This window comes from Chiloscyllium plagiosum, unplaced genomic scaffold (assembly GCF_037043375.1).
Source record: "Chiloscyllium plagiosum isolate Xiang-an unplaced genomic scaffold, Cpla_swu_hap1 HiC_scaffold_36, whole genome shotgun sequence".
Lineage (NCBI taxonomy): Eukaryota > Metazoa > Chordata > Chondrichthyes > Orectolobiformes > Hemiscylliidae > Chiloscyllium > Chiloscyllium plagiosum.
This window is the reverse complement of record NW_028270174.1, coordinates 3,974,207-3,986,303: the sequence shown is the minus strand read 5'-3', so window position 1 is coordinate 3,986,303 and position 12,097 is coordinate 3,974,207.

Below are 12,097 nucleotides of genomic sequence, written 5' to 3'. Positions count from 1 at the left end.
GTGGGTCAGTAAATTTGCAGATGATACGAAGATTGGTGGAGTTGTGGATAGTGAGGAGGGCTGTTGTCGGCTGCAAACCGACTTAGATATGATGCAGAGCTGGGCTGAGGAGTGGTAGATGGAGTTCAACCCTGCCAAGTGTGAGGTTGTCCATTTTGGAAAGACAAATAAGAATGCAGAATACAGGGTTAACGGTAGGGTTCTTAGTGAGGTGGAGGAACAGAGGGATCTTGGGGTCTATGTTCATAGATCTTTGAAAGTTGCCACTCAGGTGGATAGAGCTTGTAAGAAGGCCTATGGTGTATTAGCGTTCATTAGCAGAGGGATTGAATTCAAGAGTCGTGAAGTGATATTGCAACTGTACAGGACTTTGGTTAGGCCACATTTGGAGTACTGTGTGCAGTTCTGGTCGCCTCACTTTAGGAAAGATGTGGAAGCTTTGGAGAGGGTGCAGAGAAGATTTACCAGGATGTTTCCTGGAATGGAGACTAGGTCATACGAGGATAGGTTGAGAGTGCTAGGCCTTTTCTTGTTGGAATGGCGAAGGATGAGGGGCGACTTGATAGAGGTTTATAAGATGATCAGAGTAGACAGTCAGAAACCTTTTCCTCGGGTACAACAGAGTGTTACAAGGGGACATAAATTTAAGGTGAAGGGTGGAAGGTATAGGGGAGATGTCAGGGGTGGGTTCTTTACCCAGAGAGTGGTGGGGGCATGGAATGCGCTGCCTGTGGGAGTGGTAGAGTCAGAATCTTTGGTGACCTTTAAGCGGCAATTGGATAGGTACCTGGATGGGTGCTTAAGCTAGGACAAATGTTCGGCACAACATCGTGGGCTGAAGGGCCTGTTCTGTGCTGTATTGTTCTATGTTCTTTGTGGAGAGGCTGAATAGGCTGGGGCTGTTTTCCCTCGAGGTTGAGGGGTGACCGTATAGAGGTCATAGAGTTATAGAGGTTTATAAAATCATGAGGAGCATGAATAGGGTAAATAGTCAAGGTCTTTTCCCCAGGGTGGGGGAGTCCAAAACTAGATGGCATAGGTTTAAGGTGAGCGGGGAAATATTTAAAAGGGACCTAAGGGATAACTTTTTCACGCATAGGGTGATGAGTGTATGGAATGAGCTGCCAGAGGAAGTGATGAAGGCTGGTACAATTACAACACTTAAAAGGTATCTGGATGGGTATATGAAAAGGAAGGGTTTAGAGGGAAAGGGGCCAAGTGCTGATTAGGTTGGGATATCTGGTCGGCATGGATGAGTTGGACCAAAGGGTCTGTTTCCGTCCTGTACAGCTCTACAACTCTATGACTCTATGTGGATCTTAAGGCATGTTTCAAAGAAGGAGAGAGAGTTGGGGTGTTATAATATGCAATTTCAGGAGTTTACCTGAATGCTATGGCCACCAACAAACAAATCAAATTGGAGAACTCTTTCTACTAACCACCTTTGGGAGTTGCAACCAGGGGAGACCATCATGAGAGAAAGAAAGAAACGTGATGAAAGAGATTGGCAACACCTTGTCTGGATTGTGCGCGTGATTTGGTCATGCATCGTTCACCAAGCAAGTCTAAACAAACTTAACGCTCGCTCTGATGGTATTTTCTGTTACAAATCAAAACATTTGTGTGTTGGCCTAGTTACTGATAGCAGCTTCGACTGTAACCAGAACAGAGAACTATTCAAGGTCTTTGTGAACCCAGTGACACTACAATTTGTTACTGATGTGAACTGACAACAATCTCCTCATCCAACCATAACTACAAAACCTGTTTGAAAAACAAATGAGAGAGCTAAGTAGAATAGGAGGCCATTCAACCCATTGTCTTTGCTAGCTCTTTGCAAGAACAATCTCATTGGTCCCATTTTCCTAGAGCAAAACAAATGTCTCCTTTACAAGTATTTATTCAATTTCTTTTTGAAAGTTATTTTTGATTGTACTACCATTGTCCTTTCAGACAACACGTTCCAGATCACAGCAACTTGCTATGCAAAACAATTTCTCAAGTCTCCTCTGGCAACTTTGCCAATTATGTTAAATAGGTGCCCTCTGGCCACTGTTCCTCCAATTAGTGGAAAAGATTTGACCTTACATTTGCTTCAAAGCCACTCGTAATTTTGAACAGCTCCATTAAATCTCCCTTTAACCCTCTAAGGGGAACATTCCTAGATTCCCCGGTCTCTCCACATCCCTCAACCCATCCTGCTGAATCACCTCAATGCCATCTCAAATGCCATCCTCCCTGAAGTATGAAACCCAGATACAAACACAACATCCAGATCAGCAATGTGTGTCCCTTTAAGGCTCAAACACTTCTGCTCCCGAGTCAGTTGAGAACATGTGATACTAATTGGTTATTTGTGTCCTGTGAGAGTCATTTGTGGAACAGTGGTAGTATCCATTGCTCTGAGGCAGGAGGCCTAGGTTCAGATGCCATCTGCTCCACAGTTGTATAACAACATCTCTGATCAGACTGAGTGAAAATATCTAAAAGGCTCTGAGTTTGTTTTGCCCAGAATGGATTTTGCTTGGAGATACTGAATTGGCGACACGTGCGTATTTTTATTGCTGGTGGGTAGTAGTTTAAAAAAAATGCAAAAACAAGTCCCGGTGATCTTGGTCGTGGGAAGGCCGCTCAGATGGGTGTGATAACATTTCTGCGTACAGAAGAAAATAAAGAAAGAAAAAGAAGAGAAAAAAAACAAAAAAGGGACTCTTGTCTTGCTGCCTTGGACATGGCCATGTATAGATTGGCTGTGGGCGAGTGGAAAAACCTTTTGTTGTGTTTTTGGTTGCACTTCAGCCCCATGTTCCTGATCTTTGGGCAGCCAGTGCAGAGGGATGCGGGGAGATCAGAGGATTTCCTCGTGGGTCTGCTCCTGGGCCTGGCCAGGCTGGCTATAAACAGTTCCAGGCAGCAGGCCATGGAGGGGATCATCTCTGCCAGCTGCCTGCCCCCCCTTCTGTAGTTGCACTGTGCCATTGGAGTGGGAGAATGCAGTGTCCATCAGTGGTCTCAATGCCTTGGAGAGAGACGGGCGTCTTGGGGGATACAATGCTTTATTTCCCCCTGCAACTCCATATTTGATTTCACCCCTTCCCTCTCTCCCAACACCTCCCCACAATGGGTTTTGCTTGTAAATATTGAATTGGTCATGTGGGTGTTTCTGCTGCTGCTGGTTCTTTTCTTCCAACTGTAGGCCTTGGTTGGAATGGTGGAAGGGAGGGGCATGGTGTAGGAAGAACCCCAGATCGGTCAGAGAGTCCTGACCACTCAGAGACTTCATGAGCCAGCTTTGCTTAGTGCCTGGATGCCATTTGATGGGATAATTGAGGGAATGATGGCCTAATGGTATTAACACTAGACAATTTAACCTAGGAAACCATGGGAATGTTCTGGGGACTTGAGTTCAAATCCCTCCATGGCTGTTGGTAGAATTTGAATTCAATGAATTAAGAGTCTGATGATGACCATGAAAATAGTGTTAATTGTCAAAAAGCCGATCAGGCTCAGTTATGTCCCTCACAGAAGAAAACTGCCATCCTTACCTGGTCTGGCCTACATATGACTCCAGACCCACAGCAACATGGTTGACTCTTAACTGCCCTCTGGGCAATTAGGGTTGGACAATGAATGTTGGCCTGGCCATATCCCATCAGTGAATACAACACAGAGAGTCTGTGTTAGACTGGCTAGCTGTCGGTCATAGTCAGGAACAGAAACCTAGAGTCTGGGGGATTCACCTGAATCGCTCCCTCGACTGCCACTTTTCAGGGGAAGCTGGATGAATGAATGAGGGAAATTGCAAAGAAATTGAATGATATGGCGGTGAAATGAAAATGAAGAGCGGTGGAACGTGGGAGGAAACCCATGTCAAGCAAATCACCAGAGTATAGCAGATGGCTGAATCACCTCTCCTGGGCTCTTTGTTTGATGCAATAAACTCTGTCAAGAAGAAGATCAGATGAGACACCTGCTTTAAAAGGTGAGCGAATATACATTTGGTTATTCTCGTGGTCATTGGCCTGAAGGGTTAGCTTTGTTTCTCACTCGACAGATGCTGCATGTCCTGCTGAAGATTTCCAGCAATTTCTGGTTTTATTTCAGGTTTGCTGCATCTGCGTTTTCTTGTTCAGGTTAGTGTTTGATCTGGAGGAAGGACAGGTCAGTTAGTACCTCACTCTAAACTCATCAATAGCTAGGGAGCACTCACGTTGCCGTTTGTGAACTTTAGGATCTCTGTCCATGACCTCTCTTTAAAAATCCAGGCGGGTTGGGATAAATGCCCCCTGGCCTCAAGGGGACGATCAGTGTGGACTCCCAGACTCGATGACGGCCAGTGCAGACTCCCTGCTTTAGGAAGATAGTAATGCTGAACTTTTAACTTTATTTCTTTACTTTTCAATTTATACCAAAGCTTTTATACCGAGGTATATTTGGACAAAGCTGTATAAAGACTGTAATGGTAATAGTTTAACTTAAATTTTCATTCTTCTGGTTTTGTACTGAGGTACCTTCATATGAAGATGCCACTGGGGAATGGAGACATTGCACACTTTTCATTGTACTCGAGCATAACGTGACAATGAAACCTAACTCTAAATGCTGTCCTCAAAGCATCGCCAAGTTCCAGATTCAAATTGGCAGCTGAAAATAAAATAACTGAAACACTTGCTGGGCTTAGTGAACATTCCTTCCCACCCTCTGTGCTTGCATAACCCAACAGTGCTTCTCTGGGGCAGATGTTAGGAGTCTAACCGTGACGTATTTTTAAGAGAGGGATTCTTTCATGAACACGCTGCTGCAGGGAACAGGGGGGTGTTTGCCACAATATGAATGGGTTACTCCCACACACCAGCTACACAGACTGGGAGTCTCAGTGAAACGCCTTGAGGTTAGAGACACCAGAACTAACTATTCGCAATGTTTTTCTTCTGCATAAAGATCCACCCGAAACAAAGACGGTAGGCCAGAGAGACTGATACCGCGGTGAGACTTTCTGTTTGAAAGGGTACAGAGAGTTCAGACCGAGCAGCTGGAGAAAGACCATTGTCATTAGCAAGAGGGTCAGTCACCCAAGGACCGAGATCAATGTGAACTCAGGAATCGAGAGGGCGGTAAATCCAGGGGTGGCACGGTGGTGCAGTGGTTAGCACTGCTGCCTCACAGCACCAGGGTCCCAGGTTCAATTCCAGCCTCAGGCGACTGACTGTGTGGAGTTTGCACATTCTCCCCGTGTCTGCATGGGTTTCCTCCGGGTGCTCCGGTTTCCTCCCACAGTCCAAAGATGTGTAGGTCAGGTGAATTGGCCATGCTAAATTGCCCGTAGTGTTAGGTGCATTAGTCAGAGGGAAATGGGTCTGGGTGGGTTACTCTTCGGAGGGTCGGTGCGGACTTGTTGGGCTGAAGGGCTTGTTTCCACACTGTAGGGAATCTAATCTAAAGAGGATTCTGTTTTCATGAAGAGAGCTGTTGTCTTCTGAAACACATTACCTGAAAGGACAGTAGAAACAGACTCAATGTATTCAATCACCAAGGGTGTGAAATATTTACTCAGGGGGAAGGTTTCCAGGGCAATGGAGACAGGGTGGGGCAGGTGGAGTAATTGGAATACTCTTCCAAAGCATGGTGGCCGAATGTTCTCTTTCCATTCTGTTCCTTTCTGAATGATTCTATGTCAGAAATCGATGGCTCTGTGATGTAATTCTATTCCTTTGCTTCAATCTCCATCTATTCCAATAGCATTGATCAATGTCAGGACTCCTTCCTGAGTGTTCCAGTCACAATACTGGAATCAGCATGGTGACTCAGTGGTTAGCATTGATGCCTCATAATGCCAGTGGCTAGGTAATTTGTTCAGGATTTCTTTTAACCTAGTTTAAAGCAGTTTAATATCAAACTATCCAGATTGAAAATCTGAAGTGCGACCCATCCATAATATTTTGACAGAAACAGAAGAGTTTAACAAAGCAGCATCAACAGGAAAAGGCACTGGAGCAAAACATATACTCATGATGTCACTTCAATTTTGAGCTGTTAACTGGTCCTGCAGACAAGTTGATAATCAAATGTGATTTTATGAAAAGCCAACAGTTGCTTCCAAGGTGTGTCTTTGGGAGTTCCTCACATCACTGGCTCCATTTCTTTGATGAGATCAGAGTTCTTTTAGCAGATACATAACAACTTATTTACTTCTCCAAACGATGTTCAGCCTCTGATGTAAGTGTCTGAGAGGAGTCTGTGGTCCACCAACTACAAAACCTCATTCCCAAACAACAACAGCACGCCAGCCCTGTCTTGTTGGAACAAAAGATAAACCCCATTCTCTCAGAACCTGGCCCACATCTTACAACAATTTATCATCATTGGGTGCACTGACTCACCCAACCTCCTCAGACAGCACCTTCCAAACCCATGACCTCTTCCATCTAGAAAGATAAGTGCAGCAGATATATGGGAACACCACCCCCTGCAAGTTCCCCTCCAAACCCCTCACCATCCTGACTTGGAAATATATCGCCGTTCCTTTGGTGCTCTGCTGCTCTTGTCCTTCTAGATGGAAGTGGTCATGGGTTTGGAAGGTACTGTCTGAGGATCTTTGGTGAATTTCTGCAGTGCATCTTGTTGATGGCACACACTGATATGGTTGGATCTCAGTTTGACTGGCACTTGTATTTGTCAGGGTGTTATGTAACAGTGAATGAAAGGTGGGGGCTCAGTTGTTCAGTTCATTTGTCACAGAGACAGTTAGAGGTTTGGACACTAGGAGAAGGAAGGATGTTGAGCCAACAGTGACAACATTTGGCAGTGCAAGTATACTAGTGAAAGGCATTGTGAGACGTTGCCACAAGCATATAACAAGCAGTTAATGGCTTAACTGGGGAACAAAGACAGGCTTCAACCACAAGATATGATCTGCAATATATCAGAACAGCTTAGCTGTAGACCCAATGACAGACAGGAAAACCAAGGATTGGAGAGTTCCGTCTGTACAAAAATGGCCCTGTGCAATCATAGCCCCATGGACAGACACAGGATTCATTCCAAGTTTCCAATGAATGGTATTTGGATTTAGTGACATGTCATTGTGACTCAAATCATTTCTGTGGGAAATATTCCCTTGAAATTTCGTCACTACATGCGTTAAAATTAAACCCAAAACCAGTCCAACTAGCACAGAATGTTCCCTTTCCAATTACTTTTCAGAAATAGTCTAGACTCTAGATTTCACAAGTACATCTGGTACAATGCAATGAGCGTCTTTAATGATTTTTATTAAGGCCAATCAGCGTGATGTGCAACTTTATTATGAAATGCAGCAGATAATGTCTCATCCCTGTTCCGATAAAAGATCATTGACCTGTTAACTTTGTTGCATACAGTTCTGGTTACCACACTATCAGAAGGATGTGGATGCTTTGGAGAGGGTACAGAAAGGTTTACCAGGATGTTGTCTGGTTTGGGGGATTTTAGCGATGAAGGAAGGTTGGATAGACTGGGTTTGTTCTCACTGAAATGCAGGAAGTTGAAGGGTGATCTTATAAAAGTTTGTAAGACCGTGAATGGCATGGAGAGAGTGGAAAATATGGGGCTTTTTCCCAAGATGGAGGGATCAATTACTAGGGGACACAGGTTCAAGGTGGGGGGGGGAGGGGAGTTTAAAAGAGACGTGCAAGGCATGTTTTTCACACACAGCGCGGTGAACGCCTGGAACATGCTGCCCAGAGGAGGTGGCGGAAGCAGACACAGCAGCAGCATTCAAGAAGCACCTGAAGGAATGCCTGAATAAGAAGGGAATAGAGGGAGACGGATTCTCTAAGTGAAATCAGTTTTGGTGTGGAAGGTCAAAATGTGCCGGCACAGGCTCGGGGGGCCGAAGGGCCTGTTCGTGTGCTCCTTGTTTCAGTCAGTTACCAGGGAGAGGGATGGGCCCAATGGTGGGGGAACAGAGGGTGGAGCAGGAACTGAAAACAACAGCTTTGACTGTGCCAATGTTTAATTAGAGAAAATGTCTGCTCATCCAATCCTGGATGCCAGATATTTACTTGCTAATTCAATACAAGTGGAAGAGTTGAGAGTGGACCGATTAGGCAGAGCTGGGTATCATCAGCATGCGATGAAAATTAGCCCTGGGTTTTAACAAATGTTATCTCTTCAAGAAATTATTTAACTCAGAAATTTTGTAAAAATATATTACTCAATATTTTGACTTGAATATTACAGAATTTGTAATAACATTCAACTTGTCCCCTTACAGCATATTCCATGCAATGCTATGAAAGTCCTAATATTTACAAAAACACAATCCAGGTCAAATGCACAGCCGAAGGGCTAAACATTTCAAATTGGAAATTACAGAAAGATATATGTTTTTTCTCACTACACTCCACTCTGAGGTCCCTCAACATATTTTCAACACTCCTGACTGACATTGTATCTTCTCCAAAAGGCACACTGCCCAGGGGGGTTCCTGACGTTTCCTGCCCCTTGGTGTCGTTTGGTGGAAAGGCCCTAGGCTCCTTCATTCTCTCTCTGTGGTGGCTGCCCCAAGATTTAGTGCATCCCTTAATACCTTTACTTAACAAAAATGTATTTATCAAAGATTTAAGATTAACAACTGATCCAGCATTCACTGTCATCTGTGGAAGGGAGTTCCAAACCTCTCCCCCCCTTTGTGTTGAAGTGTTTCCTACCATCTCTCCTGAGTGCTCTCAGACTATACCCCTAGTTCTAGAATCTTCAACCAGTGGAAATAGTTTATCTTTACTCGATCTTTTCCTGTTCATATCATGAAGATTTTGATCTGATCACCCCTTACCAGAGCTCTCATATATTAAAGTTGGTCTTTCTCTGTAGCTGTGACACTATATTCTGCATTCTGTTCTATTACCCTGGTGTACAGTCAGTTCTGTTTTAACACATGTTTCGTCAACACATATTGGCTATAAACGATTAAAGAATTTAGACCATCATTTGTAGAATGTAAACTTTCCTTCCCTGTACTGGCTATAATGTGATTCTGGTCCCATTAATTTAAATGGTGATGCTATTATGTGACTTTTTTATAACGGGGGATCACATTTAAACAGAGCTATAGTATTATATCAGAACAGACGGTAGTTATATAAGGTATGATTTGTCTGGTTAGCACGCAAAACAATACTTTTCACTGTATCTCAGTACATGGGACAATAATAAATCAAATCAGAAATCCACTGGATTTACCACGATCTGTTGTATTGGGGGGCTGGCGTGGAAGGACAGAATTGAGTTTTAAAGTTATTGATCACGATGGTGAGTCCTACAAACTGCAGAATCCCCAGGTGGGAATTGAGATGCTGTTCTTTGAGATTGTGCTGGGGCTTGCTGGAACATTGTGGGCCGACAGCAGAACTGATGGTGGGGGAACATAGTGGTGTGTCAAAGTGGCAGGCAGCTGGAGGCTCAGGGTCATTTTTACAGACTGAATGTAGGTGTTCTATGAAGTTGTCACCCAGTCTGCGTTTTGTATCCCCAGTGTGTAGGGGAGAACATTGTGCACAGTGAGTACAGTAAACTACACTTAATGAAGTGCTGCTTTGCCTGGAAGGTGTTTGGGTAAAGAGGAGGGAGGAGGTAAATGGGGAGCTGTTATACCTTCTGTGATTGCGTGGGAAGGTGTTAACGGAGTGTAGGGATGTATTGGGAACAGAGGAAGTGTGGATGATAATATTCCTGAGGTGACAGTCCCTGCGGAATGCTCACAAAGGAGGCGAGGAGAGTATTTGTCTGATTGTGAAATGACTGCTTACAATCTTTTGGATGTGGAAGCTGGAGGTGGTAAGTGAGGACCGGGGGAGACCCTATCATTGTGGTGGGAGGGTTGAGGGCAGAAGTATGGGGAATGGGTCAGACACGAGTAAAGGTCCTTAACACACTTGCCTTCATTGTTCAGACCTCTGAGTATAGAAGTTGGGTCATTGTGTAGAGGATGTACATGATCTTGGTGAGGCCTCTTGTGGAGTACCGTGTCCAGTTCTGGTCGCCCTGTAATAGGAAGGATATTATTAAGCTGGAAATCAGAAGAGATTTACCAGGATGTTGCCGGGAATGGAGGGCTTGAGTTATAAGGAGAGGCTGGATAGGCTGAGACATTCTTCACTGAAGCGAAGGAAGTTGAGGGGTGACCTTATAAAGGTTTATAAAGTCATGAGGGGCTCAGATGAGGGTGAATGGTAGGTGTCTTTTCCCTATGGTGCGGGATTTCAAGACGAGAGGGTATAGTTTTAAGGTAAGAGGAGAAAGATTTAAAAAAGACATGGGGGCATTTTCTTTTTACACAGAGAGTGGTTCGTGTGTGGGATAAACCTCCTGAGGAAGTGGTGGGTGTGGGGACAGTTACAATGCTGGGAAGACATTTAGGTAAATTCATGAATAGGAAAGGTTTGGAGGGATTTGGGCCAGGAGCAGGCAGGTGGGACTAGTTTAGTTTGGGATTATGTTTGGCATGGACTGGTTGGACTGAACGGTCTGTTTCCGTGCTGTATGACTTTCTGATGCGATAATCTAGAATGTGCTCTGATCGATCCATTTTTGATCCAAGGTCTTCAACCTCACACTTGCTTACATTGAACTCCACCTGCTACAGATTTGTCCATTCACTTTGTAATTTTATGCTGCCATCTATACTGTCTACACTGCTGCCTAAGTTTGTTTCCTCAGCAAATTTGGATAGATGACTTTCTTTGCCATTATCCAAGTTGTTAGTGAGGAAAGGTTAAAACTAGAAGTTTTAGACAGAGGAAGGAGGAGGATTTTCTCTGAGGGATGTCTGATTTTGGATTTCTCAGCAAGTGGTCAAGGGAGGTCATTGAATATTTCTAAAGGCAGAAGTACATTGCTGTAGGGCCATGACTGTATTGAGTATGGACAGTATGGAGCAGGTTTGAGGGCTGTACTCCTCAGTTGTTGTGTTATGAATTGCCAGTCTGCAGCACTTGGTCATGACCAACCAGTTTGCACTGGAAGCTCGTCAAGTTTCAGTCAGACCAAAGAGTGTCTTTCACTGAGTTGATGGTCCTCCATTCTCCCCATCAGTTACTTTTCAAACCGTGTCCCCTAGCTCCAAGCTGACCCACGACAGGAAACATCTTTTCCACATCCTCCTTGTCAAGACTGTTCAGGATCATGTACACTTCAAACAAATCAACTTTCACTTGTCTAAACTCCAGCAGATATAAAGCCAGTATATCCACCCTTTCCTCACATCCTGGTCTTTAACAAACGTTCATATAAATCCATGAACATTACCATTAGGGAAAAAAAATCCTCAAACACCAAGCAGGTGCAATGTAGCACCATCACAGAGACACATGTTTCTCAGTATCACTAGCTTGTTATTGCATTTTACTTGACATTTCTCTAGTTTTTAATATGTGACCTTTGTGTGTTGGTGAATACCAATTGGATTGTTCTAGCTGGTTTGTATAATAAAACTGGCTCGTTCTCACACTTGCAACATGTCCTCAGACAATCTGTGTGTAAGCTTGAAGTTGTGAAATGTCACCAAACTAGTTTCCCCTTCGCAGACTGTGAGTGATGTGAAAGGTCAGGCCATGAATTGTCTAAATACCATTTGTGTTGTGTGGGAAAATATTTTATAACCAGTTCTTGAAAAGTTGAATTACAACTTGACACTGGATACAATCTTTAAAATAAAACCTAATGTTGACTTAATTGACATCAATGTCACAGTGATATTTTCATCAGAATGTGACATGCTGGTGTTTTTGGTAAAAAGCCAATTGGTATTGGTGAATTTGGTTCTTAACATCTAAACCGGGAATTTGAAGATTGCAAGAAAAGTGTTGCTGACATTTGATCAGGACATCATGGGACTGTTAATGAAAAGGGAAAAGAAAGACTTTGCATTTATGTAATGCTTTTCACAACCACCAGATGTTTCAAAATGTTCCGCAGCCAATGTGGCACTTTGAGTGCAGTTGCTGATTTAATTGAAGAAACACAGCAGCTATGAATCTTCCTAAAAATTCGCTAACAGCAGCTAAAAGTTGCACACAGCAAGATCCCACAAATAACCTGCGATATAGGCCAGGTAAAT